This window comes from Castor canadensis, chromosome 2 (genome assembly GCF_047511655.1).
Source record: "Castor canadensis chromosome 2, mCasCan1.hap1v2, whole genome shotgun sequence".
NCBI classification, from domain to species: domain Eukaryota; kingdom Metazoa; phylum Chordata; class Mammalia; order Rodentia; family Castoridae; genus Castor; species Castor canadensis.
In genome coordinates, this window is record NC_133387.1 from 67,090,353 (window position 1) to 67,116,107 (window position 25,755).

Sequence of the window (25,755 nt, forward strand, 5' to 3'; positions counted from 1 at the left end):
GGCAGGGCACTATGTGAGCAATCAAACATTGCCTTTATTATGACAAAAAAAAACCCCAAAACCCTTAATAATACTGACATTCAAAACCTACCTGTCCTGACTGGCAGCCCAACATAGACATTAGGTAGCTGAAATCAATAGAAGGAGCACTGGCATCCAACAGTGGGAGTCTGGATCCTGCTCTCTCCGTAATTCCCTTATTATGCTTATTATTAAGTAACTTACATGTAACTCAAAGATACCATTCCATCAGTGTTGAGAAACTAGCCTGTTAAGCCAAGGAGGAACCTATAGGTATACTCGGGTTACCAAGAGGAACAGGGCTTTCGGCACCAAGCAGCTGGACAGACAGCTGCAATGGAACAGATTCCTATCTCCACTCCTGGCAGCAGACACCTCCTCTCTCATCTCAGACCAGAGCCCAATGTGGCTTATAAAGAAAGGCATGGACATCTGCCCCACACTGGCAAAGGGTTCCTTCAGCCTGCAGAACACACTGTCCCTCTATCACCCCTTGTTGGGGCCAGGGCCTGAATAATCAGCAGCAGAGACTGGCAGATGGTAAAAGGTTGGGAGGACTGCTTTGATCTCTTCTATGGCTTAAACTCAAAGAATCCCTGGGATTCCATCCTGGATGGTGGTTTCTAGGAACACCAGCTTTGGGCTCTGACATTCTCGGGGGGACAGGCCTCCAGAAACCCTGACTCTTCTCAGCTGAGGATGTTTGCATCCTAGGTGAAGAAATGATGGATCTTCAGTAAGAAAAAAATCTTGAGAACTGTCAGGGGCCATTTTTTGGCCTGTAGCAGCATATCAGGGTCAAAGATATCCCATAGTAGAGGGAGAGGGAAGGAGGAACTGGCACAACCAATCACTTGCCTCTAGGGAAAGAGCAGGGTTAAAATGGGAGGCAATGACTGGCACCAAAAAAAAAAAAAAAAAAAAAAAGTTCAGTTCTCCTAGTGTATCCAAGGTTGGTTTCCCAATTTCCAGGGAACCCGAGGGCAGATTAAAAAAACAAACATGTATATGTAATTGTTGGCAAGACACAGAGAGGATGCTGCCAATGAATCTATTAACAGATCAGGAAGTTTGTCCAGAAAGGTGCTGGGAGGAGGAGGCCAGGAAGGGAAGATAACAAGTCCTGCCAGACAATTTTTAGAGCCACCCTCCCTCACCTACCCCTGTAACAGTCTTTCTCAAGACAGGTGGGCTGCTGGAGTCCCTAAAATTCAACACAGGGCACATTAAAGTCAAGTGAGACTTTCATAGCCATTGTCACCATGACTTTAAAAGATACTCCTATCTTTCTCTGTCTCTCCTTTGACTACACACTCACCCACAGTGGTGCCTGGTTCTCTATACCCACAGACACTGGGACAAGCTCACAGATGAATCGACACCATGGTGTTTTTGTAGCATTATGGTGCTGCTACTTCATGGAGTTGAGACAGGGCTAGGCTTAGCTGATTGGTGTCATATGCTGAACTGTGTCTTCCTGGTCCCAATTCATATGTCGAAGTCCTAACCCCTAGAGTCAGAGAATGTAACCATATTTGGAGATAAATTGTTTGAAGAGGTGATCAAGTTAAACGGAGGCCATTAAGATGGGGCCTTAATCTAATAGGGCTGATGTCGTTACAAGAAAAGGAAGAGACACGAAGAACACAAGTCACCTCTTATGTGAGAAGGCAGCCAAGAGTGTGGCCATTTGCAAGCCAGGGACAGGCCTCAGGAGAAACCAGCCCTGCTAGTACCTTAATCTTGGACTTGCAGTTTCTACAACTGTGAGAAAATAAACGACTCTTTAAGTCATCCTCTTTGTTGTATTTTGTTATGACAGCCCTAGCACCTGAATGCAACTGCTTTACCTGGAAGCTGTTGGTGCTTACTAGATCAGAGAGAAAAAGTACAATTCAGAGTTCTGAGTACTTTCCTCATCTCCGATAGGATCGCTGCTCAATTGTTTTGAGGTGTAGCAATGTTAGGTAGCAGTTAGCCATGAGTGATGGGAATATATAAAGAAAACTTAAAATTGATAATTCTTCAAGGTCGCTAAAGAACACTTAATAGCCTCGGTTAAAATCAAAATAGCCTACCAAGGTCATGAGATATCATGGGATGTCACAGATGTTTTTGAGTCACCCACCCTGAGGTAGGTAGACATCAATTCCTGAAACAAAAGATCTTTACTTAACAAAACAAAGACCCAGGGCTGTAAACCACAACCTAGGGGTCAGGCGGACCCCCCCTCCCCCAATAGTTGTTACATTGCAAACCGGTACTGTAGACCTACCCTAGCCTCAGGAGGGACTTAACACTCCAAGGCCCTTGTACCCCAATAAAAACTGATGCCAGGAGAAAAAATAATTGTCATTCTTGTTCTTTCTAGAGATGACCTGACTTGGGTTTATTGAAAGTGCACTCTTTTCCTAATAAACTTTACCATCAATTTCACTACATTTCTGTGTCTAGCCTGAATTCTCACTGGAAGCAAGGACCAAGTAGATAACTGTGTTGACTTTTCCAGTAACAGCAAGGCTAAGGTGGAGACAGACTCCTGGTTATGACAACCAGCAGATCCTACCCACTCTGGAGTCCTGAGGCTGAGGTAGTATGCATGGACAGGAGAATGGATAAGTAGCTAGTCTGAAACTATGTGACTCCAGGCCATAGCCCAGGAGTAACCAACTCTTTTTATCAGCCACCTTCTTGTTTCTCCTTTTACCCTCGTGAATTCTGATTAACACGCATGTTACTGCCTTAGTTCCTGAAAAAGATAAGACCTCAGGGTAAGTGGACTCATGGCCAAGAGGTAGTTACCAGCCCACTCTCACAGGTTTAACACACGCACTGCGATCGTCTGGTACAGAGCTGCCTTTGGCCAGGAATTCACGCCAGCTCCAGGTTCTGTCTGGATATTCTCCCTGGGACCTGGGCCTCGCCAGTCTCTAGGCTTCTCACTGAGTGTGGAGTGGGCAGAACCACTTGCCTGGGCCAAGAGAAGAGGTAGACGCACAAATGGTAACTGCTGCTCGCTCAGTGGCCAGGCACTGGATCAGTTACAATCAAACAGCAGACTCCTTGTTGAGCTGTTTCCCAGTGGGAGGAATCAAAGTCAGGAGGAAAGTTACTGGCAGGTGGATATCTAAAGGGGCTGGGAAGGTGACATGCTCTAGTAGACAGTTGAGAGACACCTTCAGTTTTCCAAGGTTGGCAAGTTCGAGGCTTTGGCCAATTTAAACGCAAAAGCCTGAGGAGGAGAATAACTGGGGAACCTCTCAGTATTCAGTGCCATCTCTCCCAGCTCCAACGTAAAGAAAGGCCTGTGTGTCCCCTTCACGTCCATTCACTCTGGCCATGAGGTTATTTGCATAGCGAGGAGGGGGTAGCCATAATTATTGGGCTAAGATGCCCAGAATCAACACACATCTCAAACTTGAGGTCTTCAAAAGGTGGACCTCAAATATAAGCCCCAACCCAAAGGACTGGACAAGGGAAGGGGAAGGAAGAGAGTCCCCATCATGGGAGTGGGATGGCATCAGGTCGATCTAATTACAACAAGGTTTCTTAACGGCATTGCAGCCAGCTTGCTCAGTGTGGTTGGTGCAACAAGGTGAAGGTCTGATGGACAATGTTGGGGTTGATTCCAGCTCCCCAGCTCTGCTGTGTGAACCAGGCACTCCGTTTCTGAGACTGCATGAGAAAGCACCAGCCCCCTTTAAACAGCCAAAGACTGAAAGCAAGCCACCCTCATCATTATTTTCTGCAAGGTTAGAGAAGACAATTTTTTTTTAGACTTATATGGATGATACAAAGAAACATGGAGAGGAAAAGAAATTCGCTTTTTTGGCAGCACCCAAATACTTTAACAGTGTCAAGCACTGGCCTCATGGTCATGTTTACTACCTTAGGTATTTCTGTTTCAATTGTCCATTCTCATTTGAATTGGGGTGAGGAGGTGTGGAACCCCCTTGGGGATCAAAGCACCCTGTCTCCTTAGGAGGCCTTCCACACAGGCCTAAATGATGTTTATGGCTTTCTCCCTCCTTTTTCATTTGTTTGGTTTAAAATATTTAACCCGAGGCACAAGGAAGTGTCTCATTTACAATGTCCTCCTGGACCATTAGACTGGGACTCCACACTGGTTATGCTGATGAACGCGCTACTTACCCAAGCAAATTCCAGGAGCGGCAGCCTCCCAGACAGGAGGTGCTCAAGGTATGCTATCAATGGCTGATTTAATTATGCAGCCATTCAGTGGGCAAAGCAGAGCAATTTTTAGCCAACCATTCTAGTAAATATTGTGGGAAACCCTTTTATAGAGTGCTAATTCTGGCTTGGCGTTTTCTTGTGTGCCCAGTTTTAGTGCTCATTCAAACCCATACAGGGACCCCTAAAGATGCTACGGCCAGGCCAAGCCATCACACAGAGCTTGCGTAAGCTGGCAAGCCAATCTGTGGTTGACAGCCATTCTTACAATGTTAGCAGCATCTTAGTATTATTTCCATGGGGACTAGATTTCCCGAGGCCATCCTTTCTCTGTCTCTCCCAACTCCCCCATGACCCTGAGTCCTGATCCTGGGTAGGCTGTGGTGGCCAGATGACACTGCTACTGCGAGTTTGACAAACTCAGTTTGGGTGTTTGAAACAATACCCAATCATTGCATCCTCCCTCACAAGCGTCCCAGAGGAAATGGCATCATCACTTTCATTTTACAGGGTCTGTGACTGAACGAAGGAAAACAACATGTCCTGCGACAACCATCAGGGTATCTGCTATCAGTGGCCGGAGAACATGCTCTGGAATGTTCTCAAGTGACCACTTAGAGAAATCAGGAGGGCTAAAAACCCCGTGCTGCACATGTATTTAGCGCCGTTTCTGGAAGTGCAAAATGGATTTCACTTTCCATAGAAACTCTCATGCATCCCCATTTCTTCAAAAAAAGTCTATAAATAACCCAGGATCAGCAAAATTATGCAAAACATCCTGCTAGAAGAAGAAATGTAAACTAAAACCACTTACAGAGAGACTCAGGCTGCCAACTTAATCTGATGCTACGACGACTGTAAACACGTTGTACTTTTGGAACCTGAAGTGATCCACATTAGCACGATGCCATCGCATAAGAGAGGGAAAAAAAAAAAAGGAAGAGAAAAAAAAATCGCAACAACTAAACAGCAACAAAAGCCCAGCCCTCAGACAGAGCAACGTGATTCGGCATTCTGCACCGTGCCCAGCCGACGGCTGAGCGGCTGCAGTCCATACCCGCTTCCCTCGCTTGCACACGCCAACTGTTTTGACTACAGGCACTTGTTAAACACAGAGTTTCAGGTCCTACCAGTTGGATACCAGAAGTTCATAGAACTGACCCAGTGCCAAGGACAACAAGCACAGAAAGCGAAAACGGCTGCCTCGTGAGAGTGTTTTTGTTAACTGTTTATGCAAGCCCTGAAGCAACTGGGTAACAATTAAGAATAAAAGAACTTAAATAACAAAAGCTAAAGATTACCACCTTGATGGAAATGCAAATGTTGGCAGATAAAGGGCAGACTTCACAGCTACTTTACTGGTGGGGTGGGTGGCTGGTTTTCAGAGAGAACCGGTGTGGGGGAGGGGCGGGTGTCACATGACACACTGTTATTAGCAGAAGGAACTGGGTGCTTCCTTCCAGCATCTTTTACTTGGAGATTAATTTAAGAGATTTTGCAAATGTGGAGGCCTTGGTTCACATCTAGGGGTGACAGCAGCCGCATGGGATTTTGGAAGTTGGTAAATCCCATAGGACTAAAAAGGGGTGTGCTGGATGAATTTTTTTAAGATGCAAGAAAGGCACATCCAAGTTCCTTGCTGTGCGATGAGGCCAGCTACACACACAGGAAGCCAACAGGCGCTGGTGTGGGGGTGGAAGACGGTGGCCCCTGGGAACGGCCCTCCTTTGAATGAGGGCAGCTGGAGAGCAGCTTTCTCTCTAATCAGGAGTGGAGTCTCTACACTGTCCAACTGTGACAGTTAATAGTCTTGTCACCTGGGAAAATAAGATAAAAAGGAACATTTCCATTGCTTAACAAGGTTTTCCATTTCTTCCCTGAGTGCATGTTTTAGGACCAAGACCATTAAGCACATTAAATTTTAGAGTTACCTGAGGACTTGAGAAAAGCAAATTTCAAGAGAACTGGGGTGTGGATGTGAGAGTGAGGTATTTTAAATTGCTGAATGGACTTAAACCTGATACTCCCTGTTTCTCTATCTATCTATCTATCATCAGTCTATCTGATTTGAAGAACAAAATGTTGCCTCTTCTCCACTGCATGGGTTTAGGAAAAGTAACAAGGCAGGTAGAAATAGGTTGTAAAGGCCATGGTAACTGTGAACTGGATTCATGTTGATTCTGGAGAGTAAATGCCATTCCTCTGGTTCTGGGGCCACCTGTGCCAATGGTGTCGTCCCTTCCTCCCAAAGGACACACATTTCATTGTGACTATATATAGCAACTCATTACAACTATATATAGAAATTGGTTTGGGGCAGGGATGTAGCTCAGTAGTACAGTACGTGCCTAGTATGCCTGGGCTCTATCCCCAGCCCTGCATATACATATTTTAGATAGATAGATAGATAGAGATGGTATCACTGGGATCTGAAATGGAGCCACCTCCAGTGAAGCACAGCAGTCTGCCCAGAGGCCTACAGATCAGGGAAGCAAGAGCTAAGGCAACTGCGAGCAGCTGGAATCAGGGAATGGCTGCAGAGGAAGTGGACTGGGGGTGGGGAGAGGACAGTGGAAGGGACTGGCCAGAGAGAAGTTACGGGTGCTGAGAAATGAGTCTTCAACCAGCCCTGTTCTCAGGGTTGGCAACTGATTCATTAAGAGGACCCCAGAACTTCTGTGTAAAGCTCTGTATTTACATTTCTTCTGGCACAGTGTACCCGACCCTCAAAAACATCCTGTGAGGGCTGAGTGTGTGGCTCAAGGGGTGCAGAATGCCCATGTTGAGGCTCTGGGGTCAATCCCAGTACCACAAAACAAAACAAAATCCTGCCAGATGGATGGGAATGGTTGCTATTCTCACTCCATTTTTTAATGGAGGAAAACAGAGGCACAGAGAAACAGAGGTTCAGACTTTCCCAGGGTCATTTACCCAGGAACGTGTCCTGATGTGCAGTCCGGGGTCTCAGCCCCATGATAAGGACCTGCTGCTGTGGGGCTTTACTGCTCACAAAGCACTTTCCTTCTTTTCTCTTCTCTTCTTTTTCCTTTTCTTCCCTCCCTCCTTCCCCCCAGCCTCCCTTTCTTCCTTCCTCTTTTGGTGCTGGTGATTGAACCCAGGGCCTTACACATGCTAAGCACGTGTTCTATCACTGAGCAAACCCAACCCTAGCAAAGCACTTAAAAGTGGCTTTATTATTCTCATTCTTCAGACAAGGAAATTAAGATTTGGAGAGGCCATATGATTTGGCCAGAACCACATGACAAACCATAACCAGCACCAGGTCTTCTAACTCCTGCCCAGCTCTCCTGTCTTGCCTCTTTCATGTTTCCAGAAAACAGAATGATAGAAGTGAAAAGGTCAACAAAGCTGTATGATTATAAAAACACAAGATCTCCTTTGATTTTCTCAATACTCTTGTCTTCTGGCTTGTCTGTAGCTGTTCACAGACTGCCAATACCACACACAGAAGGGTTCCTTCTCACTAGGGTGAGCTTTGGGACATCTGCAAACCAGGCTACCATTTCAATGGAAAACAACCTTTTCCACATGGTCTGTACCCTGGACTTCTCTGATCCAATCAGTTCACTCACATGACAACCCCTGGCTCCACCAATCCTTGTCTAAGCAGAGGATGGAGTGGAATGGTCCAGCATGCTGTCAAGCTACACATGGTGAAGCTTGTGTGCCCTGCGGGCACTGTCTCCCCTGTGCAGTGCTGCTAAGCTAACACGTATTTCAAATTCAGGCCTTTTTGCTGAGTTCTTTCCAACACAGACCACTAAAAACACTGGACCACACAGAGTTTCCCATTGTCGCCATCCCTTCTCCATACCGAAGTAGACACACTCGCTGTTTGATCATGGATAAGATTACTATTATGTGATAAACTTCAAGAAGTTCATTGCAGGGCTTGGTCATCTCTGAGGGAACAGAAAAGTGGGGGGCTGTAGATGGCCAGGAGGTTTGTAGGGATAAATGAATATATTTTGTAGGAAACAAAGACTTAGGGTCAGGACCAGAGCTGCTAAACGTGGAGTACAAGAGGGAAGCTGCAACACAAGACATCGTGGAACCAAAGGCCAAGGAGGTTGTGGTCAGGACAGACTTTACAGTCAATGACTAAAGCAGCCTAGGTCACAAAAACCAATCAAACCGACATGCTCCTGTTGACTGGAAAAGCTCTGTGGTTATGTGGGATGTATGTGTGGTGCCTCTGTGGCTTGTAAACACTCACTCAGAAGGGGGTTATTTGAGGTTGTTTTGGTAACCACATGACACTTGCTTCCATGCTTCCTGAAAGAATATGAGCATTGGATAAATCATAAGTCTTGGCAGGAAAATATGTCTGCTTATAAGATACAAGTGAGTGGAATATATCCAGGTAACTTATGACTCCTCTGAGTATGTAATCTATTTAAAAAACAATGCAGGGCACACCATTTGACATTTAGAGAAGGCAGGGTAGGCTATTTAAAACCAGAACTTCTGCAAACCCACGCGTGGCCACCAAACTTACGGCATCAAGTTGTAAGTGGCTAGCGGAGGAATAGTGACATAGATATTTGCTGTGTTTAGCACCTGTGTGCTTCATAAGGTAGCTCCTTCACAGACCAGGAGAACACTGCCTGTGGTTTGGGAATGCTGGTGAGCACAGCACAGGCAGACCCTGAAGGATGGTGGCACTGGTGGAGACCAAGCTGGGGCCCTGTGCCACACTCTGGGCATTTACACTTAGTGAGGGGGGCTGCGTCAGAGTGTAAACAGAGGAAGCAGGTCAAGAATCAACAGTCTTTAAACATGGCCTGGATGCATGGGAAGTGGGTCAGAAGGGGATGGAACCAATCAGGGGATGTAGGTCTGTGCAGTGAGGAGACAGGTGAGAAATGCATGCTTGTAGCTGTGGCCTCTCTCAGTTACAGGCTCAGCTGGAACCCCTGAGTTCTGGTCCCTGACACTACTCCACAGGCTTCCCAGTCAGTATCTGCACTTGGCTCCATACTCTGCACGTTTGCTCTATCTCCTGGATTCATAAGACTAAGCCAGTCTGCTTGACAATACCTGTGGCGAGCTCTCAGCTTCATGTTTTGTGGTGTGGACTCACAACCTAAGACCTGTCACCAACATCACAGGGTTAGTGTGCACATATGGGGCCACATGCTGTAGCTGTCTTAAGAGAGTGCCAATTTCAACCAGTTTGAAAATGGACATGGAGTCCACCTGAAGGTCAATAAATACGGAGTGACCACAATCTATACCACCAGACCAAAGTTCCTTGCAGGCCAGTTCGGGACACTGTGCGTTTTTAATACATTTGAATGAATAAATATGTCTCAGCCTAAATTATAAAGATATATGTATGCCTTACCAAGTATATCTGGAATGTGAATATCTTTATATTAAATATGTATAAAATTTGGTGTTTTAAAAAAGTTGTTTGTGATTCAAGTTAGGGAGAAGGTAGAAGGGTTTTCATTTTAAGTTTATAATGCTAAAATCTTTAAAAAAAAGTTGTTGCCACTGTATGATAGGAATCTTTCCAAAAGATTCTAACTCCCCATACTTTGCTTTCTCAATTGGTATACAGCTGGTACTCTGTATGTGAGGGTTCCATATCCAAACCACCCACAGACGGAAAATATTTGGGGAAAATGTTGCATCTGGACATATACAACTTTTTTTTTTTTTTTTGGTGGAAGTGGGGTTTGAACTCAGGGTTTTGCACTCACAAAGCATATGCTCTACTGCTTGAGCCACGCCTCCAGTCTTTTTCTCTGGTAATTTTGGAGATGGAGTTTCTTGAACTATTTGCCTGAGTTGGCTTCTAACTGCAGTCCTCCCATTCTCAGCCTCACGGTAGCTAGGATTACAGATGTGAACCACCAGCACCCAGCACTTTCGAACTTTTTGACTCTGATTCACTTTAAGAAATAAATTTTATGCTGCAACTTAGTATGCACAAAACAAAAGTTCCAAAGGATAATACTTTAGTACCTAGCAAGTGCTTTGAGATTTTCCCTTCTCTCCCTTCCCTTTCCCCTGTTTCTCTCTTCCCAGATTCCTTTTTCTCTTTCATTGCTTAAAATCTGGGGCAGGATTCACTAAACTGACTGTCTCACAGTCGTGGGCAGTGCCTGTGGTTTGTGAATACTGAGAAAATATTCAGAGCTAGCTGTCCCTGCACAAAGCTGGCCTCACTTTATGTCTTTCCCTTTCGTTTTCCTGCAGACTGGTGCCACTTCTTTTTGCTGTCAGGCCTGCCAGGACACAATTCTTAGAGTTCTGATTTCCGCATCTTGGAAGTCAGACCGTTAAGCCTGCTAGCCTGAGGAGTGCAAACTGCTTCTGGAGGAACCAGAATGTGGTCCCTGTGATCATGGCCCGCTGACATGTGGTGACTCTTTCTGGTCCAAACCGCATAGGGGTCTTGGCTGGGCTCCCAAGGAGCGCTCCTCAGTGGCAGATGCCATGGTACTGAGGTGTTATTAAACGTTCCCCTGAAAACACCCGACTGTGCACCTGATTTTTTCTCTTTTGAATGGAGTGTTCAGATGACTGGTGCTTTGGCTAGTAGAGTATAAAGTGACAAAGGCTTCTTCCTGGCATCAGTGTTGCTTCATGAAGGACCAAATCTGGGCTCCATGAGTGCAGAGGTTATCCCTGAAGTAATTCAGCCTGCTTCAGGCCATGTGTGGTTCCCACCCCCAGCTCCCTTTTGCCCTGCAACTTGCAGCTCCTCCTAGTCTTCAGTTCAATGGTCAGGGATCCTTCCATCTAAATGTAAAAGGAAAACTAATTCATATATGGAATTTCTGCAGCATTTTCAAAAGCTTGTGAACTTTGTGTGTGTGTGGTGGATATCTTACACTGCTTTTGTCAGTACCGGGGTTTGAACTCAGAAACTCAGGGCCTTGTGCTTACTAGGTAGGTGCTCTATCACATGAGCTTTGTTCCCAGCTTCCTATACTGATTTTTTAAAAGTACAGCAAACAGGGTAGGCGATTGTGCCCCTAACAGCCTACATAAGCAGCAATCACCCTCTGGCTAAGCAGGTTATTGACACATCCATTCAGTGGAATGTGAGGAAGCTATCAAAATGATGACGCAGATCTGTGTTTTCTGAAATGTGTTCAGATAATTTTCTTTTTGGTGGGACTGGGGTTTGAACTCAGGGCTTCACACTTGCAAAGCAGCAGGTGCTCTACTGCTTGAGCCACACTTCCAGTCCATTTTGCTCTGGTTATTTTGGAGATGGGGTTTCTCAAACTACTTGCTTTGCTAGACTTGAGCCATGATCCTCCTGATCTTGGCCTCCCAAGTAGCTAAAATTATAAGCACAAGCCACTGGCACTGGGCCATGATAATTTTATTTTACTTTATTTTATTTACAGAGCTGGGGAACACTGGGCCTCATGTATGCTAGCCAAGTGTTCCACCTATGGGAACACCAGCCCCTCACAATAATTTTAGATGAAAAAACCTTGCAAAAAACAGGCTTCAAAGCAATGAGTATAGTAGGATTCCACTTTTATTTTTGAAAATATGAGATATATACATGCAGATACATATGTACAACACAGACACATACCCACAGAAAAAAGTTGGAAAGTTTTATACTGAAATATTTATATTCTTTTACTTTTTTAGATTTTTCTGAAAATTTGGCAGTTTTTGCAGAACATTCCTCTTTCATATTTATTTTTTGACTCTTCTTGATAGCTTCTTTTTAAAATTTTTATTTGTAATGTATAATTGGCAAATATTGTATATATTCAAGATATACAATATGCTAGACATTCCTTTCATAATAAGAGTAAAAGCAATTTTCATTTGAAAAAATGATATTCCATATTGTTATGCAAAACAGTACCTCTGTCTGGGGAGCCAGTCTTTTTTCGGCTTATCCAGCCCTCACGTGTTTTTTTGGTGGTACTGGGCTTTGAGCTCAGGGCCTTGAGTTTGCTAGGTAAGCACTCGGCCACCCGAGCCAGACCACCGGCTCCAGTCCTCAGGTCTCCGTAAATCTTCAGAGTTCTACTCATACAGAAAGAAAGGTAAGTTGAAAAGTGCATATCGCCCTAGCCCTTGCGAGGCTGAGACAGGAGGATCAAAGGTTTGAAGTTATGTAACATCATGAAGGAAAAGAAGATGAAGAAAAAGAAGAAAAGGAAAGAGGAAAAGGAGGAAGGGGAAGGGAAGGACGGAAAATTGAATTTCTTTTTTTTTTTGCAGTGCTGGGTATAGAACACAGGGATCCCCACATGCTAGGCGAGCATTATACCACTGGCCTCTCGATCCCAACAAGATGGGTCTTTATTAGAAGAAGTTTATATTAATGCATTTGAAGGCAAAGGCTTAGCTTCTGGTTCTACTTTTAGTGGCCATGCTCTTTTCTCTGATGGACTTAGGGAGCCACGTGAACCCCAAGCAGATGGCTTTGCTAGTCACTGCCTTGGCAGAGGCAGTCTGCGGGTCCCTCTTGCTGACAGGAGGACAAGTCAAAAGATTCATGTTCTTTGATCTGTATTGTGAAGCTAGAGTTTTCTTCAAGCCAGAGTGGATTCAAGGATAAAACACTGCTGGTTTGATAGGAATCATCTCTAATTTAGTTAGTCCTGTTGCCTTTACAACTTCATGCACATTCATGAGATAACTGTTATCTCATGAAAACCCAACTAGCAGGGAGGGTCCACAAGTTAGCAAGTGATAGTATTATTCTCAGTTTACAAATGAGGAAACTAAGATTTACCAGGTGAGGCAACTAGTCCAGGCCCACCTACTGTGGACTGTTACAGACAGGTTCCAAACCTAGCTTTCCTGGGTTTGTCCTTTTTATTCAGTGCCACTGCATTCTTTCTTTATTTTTTGTGACCATACTGGGGTTTGAACTCAGGGTCTCATGCTTGCTAGGCAGGCACTCTACCATTTGAGACACTCTACCAGCCTTCTCCATTACACTGTCAAAGGGCCAAGTTGGAGACTTATGTCAGTACTAGCATATAACAGACACCTGAGTGAGTTAGATAATGAATGAATAAATCAGGAAATAATTAGCCAGTCCACAGTAAAGCAAGAGGAGATTCAGGGGTCAGCAGGCCGCAGTGTCCAGTGTTCTGAGGGCTAGCAAACCTTTATTACTTCTTTTAGCCACTGGGCTTAAAAATGATTTTATAAATCTAAATGCTTCATAGTTGATTTTGTACAAGAGGCAATAGACTACTTAATTCTGAATGCTCTGCTTCTTTGCCTGTTATAGGAAACAAACAAAAACAAAATAAAACCTCTGCAGTTTTCAATTGCAGCCAGTTTCACTTAAGGATGTTGTGCCAGCCACCAGCACATCCCCTCTGTTGCCCTGGAGACAGGCTGTGCTGGCAGTTCACTGAACCCTCACTAACTTGGGGTGTCCATCAAAGCCGAGAAGTTACAGGGTCCCAGATGCAGACCAACAAATGGCTTGAGGATAGCTACAGCTTGATCCGGCTGTGGGACTCTGGCCTAATGAAATAAACTATTCCCAGCAGAGCCTGACCCTGCAGAATGTCATTCTTTCTGACCACGCTGTGGAGATAAAAATAATTTAGTGATTTCCTCCCACTAAACTCTGGGGCATAAACCAAGAAAGCTTCACAGTGGCTGTTGTTAATGCTACTGTACAACTGTAAATATTTAATTTCTTCTTGCCTTCTTAGCAAGTGTTTATCAGCAGGACTGCATCTGGCATTTAGATTGGGTAATTCTTTATGAGGTAGAACCATACCACGAACTACAGAGTATTTAGCACCTCGGATCCAATCAACGCCAGCCACTATGATAGCAGCCAAAAGCACATTTTCAAACGCAACTGCCATCTTGAATCCTGGCATTTCCAGTGAAGTTAGTGTGGATTCATTTTATAGTAGAAGAATCTAGGAAGGGACTGAAGAGGTCACTGAGACCAGGGGTTGGATTCTAATGGGACAAGGCCTAGGGAGTCAGTGAGAGCACCTGAGGCTATGGGATGACCAGCTAAGGTGTAGGTGTGTGTGTGTGTGTGTGTGTGTGTGGGGAGAAGGGAGGAGGTCTTGAGAACAGGGAAGATGGGTAGGTTCTTTGAATGGAGAATTCAAAGCAGTGAGAAGATGGGGTCATGGAACCAAGAGACCACAGTAGAGCTGGAGTAGAGGTCAAAATGGCACAGAAGGAATAAAGAGTGAGCAGGGTAGGGAAGGGCATGGACACTGGTTCTGAACCCTGGCTGCATTTGTGCCTGCTCTTTACAGCGGCTGGGGGTGCAGCTCAGTGGTAGAGCTCTTGCCTAGTGTGTGTGAACTATTGGGTTCTATCCCCAGTACTGCATGACAAAAAAGCAACAACAACAAATAAGCAAAAAAGGCCATGGATTCTGGATAGTTCGAATGGCTTGAAAGTTCTAGGTAAGACCTAGCTCTGATATCTGGCTTGGCCTTCCAAGAGCAATAATCACAATAAGAAAACAACCCTTGCTGGGCACTGGTGGCTCACACCTGTAATCCTAGCTACTCAGGAGGCAGAGATCAGGAAGATCATGGTTTGAACCAGCCTGGCAAATAGTTCTGTGAGAACTTATCTCGAAAAAACTCTTCACAAAAAAGGGCTGGTGGGGTGGCTCAAGGTGTAGGCCCTGAGTTCAAGCCCCAGTACCGCAAAAAAAAAAAAAAAAAGAAAGAAAGAAAGAAAACAACCCTCATGGCCACCATCACCATGCAAATATGACCTTCTGCAGAGAATTCCTAAGTTTCTCAACATGATCTTAATTGGCGTCTGTGTCACCAAGGGAAAGAGGCTCTAAAACCAGCCAAGGAGAAAAATCAGCTGATGTCCTGAGCAGACGTGACAGAAATCATGGCCCATTTCTCTGAGTTAGTGGCTAGAGGCCCCACAGCCCTGGCAGATGGGGTAGTGGGCAAAGTGGCTACGAAGCTACTTACTCCTTTGTCTCATCTTTCTCGCTTATTTTAAATTTATTTATCTTGTTCTGTTGTTTGCAACTTTTCAGGCAGCTTTAAATCCTTTTACAACAAGGCTGGTATAAATAAATAAAGCAAAGAAATAAAATACTCGGCTGCTGTTGTCAGCACTGCCAGATTGGGTACAATGTTTGGCTCTGATCTAAGAGGAAGGAGGTGCTCTGCCAAAAAGGGAGAGGAGAAGGGGAGGAGGAGAAAACTGCATGGGGTCTTGGAGAATGGCGGCCTCTGGGTCCTGGCCTGCATCAGAGTCCTGGAGCCTCATGCAAGTTACTAATCGCTCGGCATTCCTGTCCCTGTCTTTAAAATGAAAGATTTGATGGAATAATTTCAAAGATCTCCGTATTGCCAAGCACTGAGATTCTGTGAGGCACCCACACTTGGCTCTTGCTCCTCCTCCTCTCTATTCTTTCTCAATACAACCATCTCTTCTGTAAGTGGAGTGGGTCAGGCAGAGCTCCTAGAGGAGCTTCGACAAGTGTGACTCATATTGGTCACCCAAGGAGATATTTTTGCCTCCATAAAAGAAATTGGAGTGTTACTCATTTGGGAATGGAGGGAACCAGTGGTTTATTGGATAATTTACTGGCCAAGTTTCCCATGAAATGAGAGAAAAATTTTGGCTTTTGTTTTTATCCTCTGAAGAGCTGGTAAGTTCTTCCCCCTTCTAAGTTCTGTTATAGACAGTCATATCATCTGTTCGCATAGTGAGCAAGTACGACTGCGATGCCTAGCATTCATAGCAAGCAAAAGAAAACCATTACTGTTAGCATATGCCCACGAGATGGGAGGCACTGCTACTGTTCTGGGACGTTCTTCTCTTTGCTTTCCATCTAAGAGTTTGGCTCTGTGTTGGTGTAGCTGGTCTCCCAATCCAACAGTCACTGTCCCTATTTATATACAGAATGGCTTAGGGCACCTGTTGCTTTTAGTAGCGGCAATTCAAAACACCCTAGCAGGGTGCCTTAGAGCAGAGCTTCTGAAACTTTAGTGGGCCCATTAATTACCCAAGGATCTCATTAAAAAGTAGACATGGACTTAGTTGGCCAATGAATTTTAATCGTGCCTTTGTGTTTTCTATATTTGTAAAGAATATTTGGTATCCTAGGGGCCTAGACATTGCCCCTCCCTAGAATTGCTAGGAAGGGTAAAGGACTAGCCTGCAAGTGCACCTCTCCTATGCAAACCCGCCAATCCAAAGTCCACACCTGCAACCTCTTCCTCTTTCCAGCTCTTATACTCTGGGCCACTATTCCCCTGCCCAGGTCACTCCAATGAGGGGCAACCCCTACACTCAGTGATTCAAACTATTCTGTCCTAAACCTGCTCACCCTGCCCTTGCCTGCTCTTTTCTTTGGAGTAAGCGAAAGGCTTCTTCCTGCTTTTTCTCCTTCCTCCCCCAGCCTCCTGACTGGGACTGGGCAATTTCCCTGTGGACTTGCATGCATGATGTTCCCCTTCCCCTTGGGGACTGTGAGTAACAAACTTTTTTTGTAATGGCCATCATCTCCAGACCTGTTGGCTCCCATTCCTGAATAAATAACCAAACTTACATCTTAAAGTAGCCAGGGGTGGGGCCTGGTGCTGCTGCTGCTGACTTGAGAAGCACAGGCTCTAAATGACTGTGCTGTCCCAGAGTGAGGCGTTGGGCTGGGCTCTGAGGGAAATGACTATGCGCATGTCTGGTCTGTGCTGGAGCCCAACACACAGCAGGGGTCAAACGGTGAGATGGCCAAGGCTCCTGCAGAGGGGACCTGGGGACAACTGTCAGTGCTTCTGTCTCACATTTCAACAATGTGGGCTAGTGGACCTTACCAGATAGAAGTTAAAATAAGAAGCTGCAATGGAAAGGAAGCAGGCCTGAAGTCTTTTACGATAGCAAGCATAGAGGCAATACAGGTGACTCAAGCAGGGAAGGTTAGGACTCTGCTGGTTAGATGGCATGAGGCCCTTGCTGCTCGCTCCTACCTGAGTCAAGGTGGACAAGGGGCAGGGGAGGGGTGAGAGGGAGAAGAGGACCCTTGTTGCATCCTCAAGAAATCCCAGTCAGGAGGCCTCAGTGAGTAAACCTTCAAATCCAAGCAATTTACCCATCCCTCCATAGCAAGAAGCTATTCAGGTATCCAACAGTCCTGCCCAGAGGCACACAAAGTCTCTGACCACTGTCCCCTCCCTCAGGGAGCCCAGGGCTTAGGGAAGTGGCCTAGGATTTCAGAACTTTTGACTCTAAGACCAGAGCACTTGCTTCCACCCCAGGATATTGTGGTTCCATATGTTGCTAATTAAAGCAAACCCTGATTAAGAACTATGAATTTTAAGTACTTCATGTGGCTTAGCTTGGATAATCCCTAACAAATCTAGGTAGTGGCTGCTCTGTACATCCTTATTTTCAAGATGAGTAAGCAAGCCCAGAGAGGCTAAGTAGCTTGCCCAAACTACCCACTAATTGGCAGGGTCAGAATTTCAATCCAACTGCTGCACAACAGAGCCTTCACTCTTGATTGCACCTGTTCAAGGGTCAGGGCAGTGTTATTCCAGGTGAAGGTCCATATCTGCATCTGCAGCATCAGTACCAGCTTGCAGCAAATTTCCCCACCCCTCCCTAACCTGCTGAGCTGGAATCTCAGGGGTGGGGCCAGGAATCTGTGCTTTACAAACTCTACATTTTTCTGCTACACTGAATACATCAGAGACAACCCTGATGGAAACTTATTTACCAGGCCATATCAATGGAAGCCTTTCTCTTTTTGTAGTATTAGGAATCGAGTCCAGGGCCTTGTGACTGCTAAGCAGGTGCTCTATCACTCAGCTATACTCCTTCCTAGGCTAGACCAATAACAACAGAGTTAAGTGTAACTAGAGAGATGCAAAGCACAATGCCTTGCAAAGCAAGTGGGAAACTAGGGAGAACAGGCATGGGTTCAAAACTCAGCTCCATTAATAGTCATAAGCTTGGAAACTTTGGGTAAAGAATGTAAGTTCTCACAGCCTCATCTTCCTCATCTAGAGAATGGGAGAATAATATCTACCCCCTAGAGTGCACATGAAATCAAGTGAGCTGCCCCTGACAAGTACGATGCTGTGGACCCAGCATCCAGGAAGCTGCCACTTCAGAAGTGGCAGCTGCAGAGATTCTTAGAGATTCGCTGTTTTCTAAAACTCATGTTCTTTCCTATCATGCTTTGTAATAGCGTGACCCTGAATTCCTTTGGTTGCCAAACTAAGAGAAGGGCTTTCAAAAAGAAGCTATATTCTTGGGTAATTGGAGTGTTGAGCTATCCAAGCAATGCCTAAAAACTTACTGAACACCCATTTTGGAGCACATGCCTCAAACGCCATCAAAAGTTCCACCCTGAGTTAGGGGGTAGAGGTACTCACTCATAACCTGAGGAAATCCACATTTAAGCAACAGTGTGTTCTTCATCTCTGTTGCCCAACGACTGCTGGTAAAACTACTGCTAGTGGCATGCTTTTTTAAAATGTCCTCTCACTGCATACCTACCCCAGAGGTGGAGAAGGGATAATGGTGATGACGAACTGGCTAAAAGTACAGAACACTGCAGTGAAATTTCGGTCCTTTCTGAGCTAAATGAATCATCCCATCTGCCACCATGTAGACATCTTGGAGGGAGCAGCTCTTTGGATCACTGGGGCTGGGGCAGAGGAATCCTGATCAGACATCAGCAGCACTAAGGCATAGGCAGGCAGGGGATGTAGTTCAGTGGTGGAGCGCTTGTTTAGCATGTGTGTAGCCCCAGGTCTAAGTCCAAGCAAGGGATAGACAAAGAACCTCCCTCCACCCCCTCCCCCCAAAACAAGAGTGGTAGGACGAGAAAAGAGAATGGATGTGGAAAAGGAAGAAGGACCAGGGAACACTTAAAGGCATCACTAAGTCATCTGAGGCCAAACCAGTCCTAAGTCACCATCAAGCCTGCCTTTCAGAAAGTCAGGAGAAGAAGGGGTTACAAGGCTAAGCTCCCAATAAAGAAAAAACGATCTTTTTAAAAGAAAAAAATGTAATGCTAGCTTCATTATATAAATTAAAATCCCACTGGGACATGTCAGTAGTTACTGTTCATATCTGTAAGGAGAAATTTCAATAAAAGGGTGTAGGTGGCAAAATGAAAACCTGAGCAGACCTCATTTTTTCATTATTCTCTTCGGTGTTTAGAGACTTCTGAAAAAGTAGATTATTTATATGGGGCCTGGTTGTTTTCTGATCCATTTAGATTCTGGCCCAGGGGAAAAAAAAAAAATCAAACCAAAGTAGGTTTTCATGTACCTTAACTCTGAAACTATCACTGAGTTATTTGTTCTTTAAATTAAAAAAATCTAATTATGAAAACAATAAGTGTATTATAAAGATCTTAGAAACTTCAGATATGAATGAGGAAGAAAATAAAAATCACCCGGAAGACTGCACATCATTTCAGTTTTAAAATAAGTAGCATAATTTTAAAAAGAGGTCCTCCCAATTTTCACATCCTGAACGTTGCTTCATGTTATGAAATATTTTAAAAAAGATTATTTTAGAAGCTACTTAGTAATATAAGCCCTACTGTTTGGCATTGAGATTGCTTGTGATTTTTTTGCTATTATGTATAACTCTGCAGTAAACAACCTTTAAAGACATTCTTATACACATTTCTACTTATTTTCTTATATGAATTCCTAGAAGTAGAAGTTTTGGTTCCAGGCTCTTGATCCATAGAGTGAAACGCCCAACAGATAAGAGACATCCACCCACATATCCACTAACTCGGCAGAATCCTGTTTACTTCTTCTTCACTAACACTGGGTATTATTATTAATTTGTAAACATTTGTCACTTTGTTAGGTGAAAAATACTCATTGCTTGCTTTAATTTTTGTTTTTTTGACTACCAGTGAGGTTGAACATTTTTCATGTTAATTGGCCACTTGAATTTTATCTCTTGTGAATTACCCTATTCATACTCATTTTTAAAATTTGTATATTTCTTTTCTTCATTAATCTGTACGAATTTTGTATAATGATAAGAATATTACTATTTTTACAATCAGAAGTTGAAAACCATAACTTTCTTCTTATTTTAGCAGTACTGGGATTTGAACTCAGAGCTTCATGCTTGTTAGGAAGTTGCTCTCCCACTGTTTCTTAAGACTGTGAAATATTAGTATGATCAAGCATTAAGAAGTACTTTTGGCAGGGGAGTTGGGATAGGGGACATGAAGGCTAGAAAAAAAAAATCTTGTCACCAAACTTGAACTTAGAATTTTTATTTTAATCCTTCTCTCCTTTTTAAGATGAGTGCAACCATAACAAAACACCAGGCATAAAAATAGGTTGAGTCCTACACCTAAGCTAGGTAGCTCCTAGATCTATCATTAGTCAGCAACAGGACTCCTTCATGAGAAAGAAAGTTGCCATGGACTGTTTCAGTGGCCATAGGAAGAGCAGGGAGCCAGCAAGTCAGGGGTCTGAATTCTGAGTTCCTGGGCATTGGTTGAGCCAGCACAAGACCCAGAAATATAGGATCTGCCTCTACCCTCAGTGTGGACAGGACTGAAGAAGACATAGGAGGCCAGAACCCAGTTTGTGTTTGCTCTACTCACTGTTCCAAAGAGGCAGAGCTGAATTGGCCTTTTGGTGTGGATGCCTGAGGGCTCCCTGGTGAAGTGGGCAAAACTCCCAAGTCAGGCACAGCCTCTTCACACACTCTTCATATTTCCATAGTTGACAGCAGGAGCAGAAAATGTGGCCAGCCAAGTTGGGAGGGTGGAGGGTGATGACTGATGGAGGCAGAGAACCACTGGTGCCAACCCAGGTGACTAGTAGCTGGTCTGGCATTTGGGTCAGCTGTCTACCATTCACACGGGCTCTGCCTGCCTGCCTGTGTTCAGGCTGCAATTGCTCAAAAATAAAACAGGAAGTCCAGAACAAAACAAAGTCAGAGCCTGCTGCTGCACAGGCGTGCAGGCGGGGACAAGAGGACGGTCTTGCATGGGAGGGCTCTGAGGTGAGGGTAGCTCAGGAAGTTCCAGGCACAGGAAGATAGGCATTATGGACAGGTGCCAAATCAAGCCAGGTGTCAAACTGCCTGCTGCCTTTCTCTGTTACATCCTGATTCCAACATGAGCAAGACTAGGATACAGATCAGGTTACAAGAGTCACTAGGCCCATGGACTTTTCCGCTAAAATGGAGGTTTTTCTTTCTTTTTGTAATTAAGGGCTGAGGGGCAGAGAAGCAGAAGGACAGGAAGAGGAGAGGAAAAAGGAAGGGGTGGGTAAGGAAAATCTTTGACTTTGGCCTGCTGGGTATCAATTCCCCCTTCTCCTAGTCACAGCACCCAACCTTCTGCATACTCCGTCAGTGAGGGTGCCATAGGGTAGGCCCTGCTTCACCTCTCTGGGGGTGATGTTCCCTCAGTGATAAAATCCTTGTCCCAGACATTTGTGTGGCTTTTACATACACGCGCTTTCTACCTGCAAAATCTTTCTAATGCCCTAAATTCATGCATCCCTAGAACCCCCGTGGTGCTCACTGTACCTCATAGAGGTGACCTAGGGCTTCAAGTCAGAAATTTTGGCCTCTGAGTGGAGTAGGCCTGCGAGTGACTGGATTACATTTGAACAAAATGATACCTCTTCTAATAGGGGATGTACCTGGAGCCCAAGGTAGAGATGTGAAGGGTTAGAATTAGCAGCTCCATCGACAGAAGACAGACAAAACTCAGCACTTAGAGAAAAAGCAGTGGCAAAGTGAGTGAACTTGCCTTTCATGTACACATCTGCTTTTTAGCAAATGGTAGGGACAAGGAAACCCTACTGTGGTGAATCCAGCTCTGAATGTGTGGTTTTCTTTTCTTTCTTTTTTTTGTGGTACTGGGGTTTGAACTCAGGTCCTATACCTTGAGCTACTCCACCAGCCCTTTTTGTGATGGGCTTTTTTGACATAGGGTATTGTAAACTATTTCCCTGGGCTGGCTTTGAACCATGATCCTCCTGATCTCTGCCTCCTGAGTAGCTAGGATTACAGGTGTGAGCCACTGGCAACACCCTCTGAATGTGTTTAAAGACTGCACTGCTGGATTGGTGGAATGGCTCAGGTGGTAAAGCACTTGCCTAGCAAGCATGAGGCCCTGAGTTCAAACCCCAGTACTGCAGGAAAAATAAAGAAAGAAAGAAAGAAAGATTGCACTGCCAAGAGCCTGGAAAGGTGTCTTCTCTTCAGCCCCAGACTATGGGTTCTTCCAAAGTGCAGGGTGACCATATAATCCCTAACCGCCTTCCTGCTCTGTACCTTCCAAAGCCAGTTGTGTTTTCAGTTATAAAAAATTTGGTAGCAGAGGTATTTGCTTCTGGCTGCTGGATTTTTTTTTTTTTTTTTTTTTTTTTGGTGGGACTGAAGTTTGAATTCACAGCTTCCTGCTTACAAAGCAGGTGCTCTACAGCTTAAGCCATACTTCCAGTCCATATTTTGCTCTGGTTATTTTGGAGATGGGGGTCTCTCAAACTAGTTGTCCGAGCTGACTTCAAATCATGACCCTTTCGATTTCAATCTCTCAAGTAGCTAGAATTACAGGCTTGAGCCACCAGTACCCGGCTGCTTCTGGTTTTTAAAAACAGTCTGAATATGGCTTAGACAGCCTGAAATCTTGATCTTGGCTCTTGGGCCACTGTTACTTCCCTGGAGAGTTTTTCTCAGTGCAGGTGGTTAACTCATTCATTCCTGCAGAATGAGACTTGCTTGATGGGACAGAGCTAACAGGACACTTGTCTGATTTACTCACCTAGTACCTTCTTTTTACCTCAGTGGAGGTTTTAGGCTTCCACTAGAGAACTCCAAGGTGCTCTACCTGCCTGACAGTCAAAGAAAACCTTGGGAAGACCTGATGTGGCTCCCATGGACAGCCCTGCCTCCCTCTACTCAGGCCCAGCCACTGTTTGACTTCCTTCCTATGGCCTTTTAATTTTCTTCGGACCTGGGCCACAGGAAGTTTCCTCAGCCCCATACACATACCTTCCCTGTCCTTCCTCTGAACCCACAGAAATTCTAGCAAGGAGACCCTTCCCCCACTCCAACAGTCTGAGCAGCAACAACCTCAAAAAACACCAAATGCTGCCATTGAGGTGCAGAATGGCAGGATCAGAACGGATAGTGTCAGACTGCACACACGGGGTCATGGCTGGGGAGGGAGGGGATGCTACCCCATCTTTCTCACTGGCTTGTGAGTGGGCAGTCAGCTGGCATGAGGGAGAGAGAGGACATGTGAGAGAATCATAGGGCAGCAAAGCCACCCCAAATCTCTGACTGTTGATGTCCACTGTGACCTCTGATTTCCATGAGGGAAGCAGAAAAGGAGAGGGACTGAAAGCCCAATGCACAGATACATAAGGGGCTGAGCTGCTGGAATGATTCCTGGCTCACTTGGCACAGCTCAGTCACTAATGACTGTGGTCCAAAGCCACAGGGCAGCCAGCTGGAGGGCAGCTCCCATCCCCTATATCCTGCTCCCTCTTACACAGCACACTGACCACAGCTGCTTCTGGGGGTCTTTCCATATGGCCATGTGGTCTTGACCCAGGACTGGAGGTGGGAGAAAAAGGAACACAGGATACAGGTTGGCACCGACTTGGATGTCATTCTTTTGGGACCTCCTTTTTCAGAAATTGCACACACTCTAGCCCAGAGGCAGGCTTGGAAGAATTCCCAGGGGCTGGTTGGCAGCCTCAGTCTCACAGTTCTGTCTGCCCAGCCAGACGCAGCCCACAGGGGCTGTTTTCCCTTCTGCTGGCTCCTCAGCTTGGGACAACATGACTGGCTGTGGCCTTCCTGCGACTGCCCCTCTCAGGCCCAGCTGGCTCCTGGGAAACTCTACATTAATGAGCATTGGGCAGCCTGTTCCTAAGCTCGAGTTCTTTGGGGAGGGACTGGTACTCACTCTTTTTAAGAGATGTGTGCACATGTGTGTGCCTGTGTGTGCATACCCGTGGGTTATGAGTTGCCTGCCTACCAACTGCATTGTTCTCTGGTGGTGATAATTCTTCTCATCGTGAGCTTTTCTTCATCGTGATGTCAAAATGCATTTTAACTCAGTCACAGATACTACTACCCTGACCTCAGATTCGGAAGGTAAAGCTGGGACCATGCATGTATGCAAGCTGGCACATGTGCATACTCTTATACTTAAACAGGGTCTATATTAAGAAGACACAATGCCTTAAACCTGTAATCCTGGCTACTTGGGAGGTAAAGATAGGGAGGATTATGGTTTGAGACCAGCCAGGGCATAAATGGAGGACCTTCTCAAAAATAACCAATGCACAAAAAAGGGATGGCAGAGTGGCTCAAGTGGCAGAGTACCTGCCTAGCAAGTCTGAGACCCTGAGTTCAAACTCCAGTACTGCCAAAAGAAAAAAAAGTAAGACACAGCACTGCTTCCAGTTTGCAGGCATTATCGTTGCAGGTCTTGATACTCTCTGGCTGCGTGAGATTGTATCATTTCACACTGGGGTCTCTGTAGAATAGAGGTGCTAAGAGAGCTCAAGGTTAGACAGCCTAGGTTTGAATTTTGGTTCCGCATGCTGACTGTTGGTCTCTGGACAAGTTCCTTTCTCTCTGTGCCTCAGTTTCCTCATTTGCAGATTGGAAATATGAGTCCCTATGGTAGCGTTGTTGTGATCACTAAAAATGGTAGTTTGTATGAAGCTCTTAGAAACTTTCCTGGCAGATGGTATATATTCAATAAATATTTGGCATTTTTATTCAACAAGTAACAGATGCTACTATTATAAATGAAATGGGATTGGAAGTTGGAATGAATCATACTTCAGGTTGTTTGCAGTCGTAAAAATCCCACAATTTTATGAGGTGATGGAAGACCCACTGAGTCCTGAATGGACCCTTTAAAGAAAAACACCAGTCAAAGGAGAGAGGCCGCGGAGAATTTAAGAGAGGCTAAAATCTGGACTCCGTGCACTTTGTGGCAAAGCTTGTGTATTTCAGCACCACAGGCCTGTAGCCTCTTCCCTGTGAATGCTGTGGAGTGTGGAAGTCAAAACACTCTTTGTTTTGCCTGTCTGTGGGGCTGCTAAGCCCCTGCTCCATTACTCTGGGCTGTCTCGCTGGGCTGCCAGGGTCAGAGCTAAGGGCTTCGAGTGTCCCCATGCAGCTGAGACACTCCATAGTACTTGATTCTGCTGCAGAGCAGGGAGGAGAGGGACAGGCAATGCTTGCTGAAGAGGCTGGATTTTAGAAGGGTAAGACATGGCTAGATGTAGGACTGACATTTGGGTTTAAAATCTCCCTTCTCATGAAGACCAAAAAGACAGTGTGTGCTAGACTCCTACAGCTGCTGTAACAAAGTACCATAAATTGGGTGGCTCAAAACAATAGAAATTCATTCTCTCATAAGCCAGGAAGTGGGAAGAGCGGGAAGTCTGAAGTCAAGGTGTCAGCAGGCTGGTTCCTTCTGGGGGCTCTGAGGGAGAATTTGTTCTATGCTTCTCTCCTAGTTTCTGGTGTCACCAGGATTCTTGCTGTTCCTGTGTTTACATCACCTCAATCCAGTCT

The 25,755-nt window shown here is 45.2% G+C and overlaps 1 protein-coding gene across 10 annotated transcripts in view; it reads right to left on the bottom strand.

Annotated features, from left to right (window-relative positions):
* Positions 1 to 25,755, bottom strand: part of Atxn7l1 (ataxin 7 like 1) — a 214,775-nt gene that overhangs the window by 63,528 nt on the left and 125,492 nt on the right. Inside the window, exon 1 of one of the 10 annotated variants that reach the window (XM_020177843.2) lies at positions 5,027 to 5,504. The exons of the other annotated variants lie outside the window; for them this stretch is intronic. The gene's annotated coding sequence lies outside the window, so the exon portion shown is untranslated. Of the gene's footprint in view, positions 1 to 5,026; positions 5,505 to 25,755 lie in introns of those variants that run through there. 10 annotated transcript variants of the gene reach the window in all.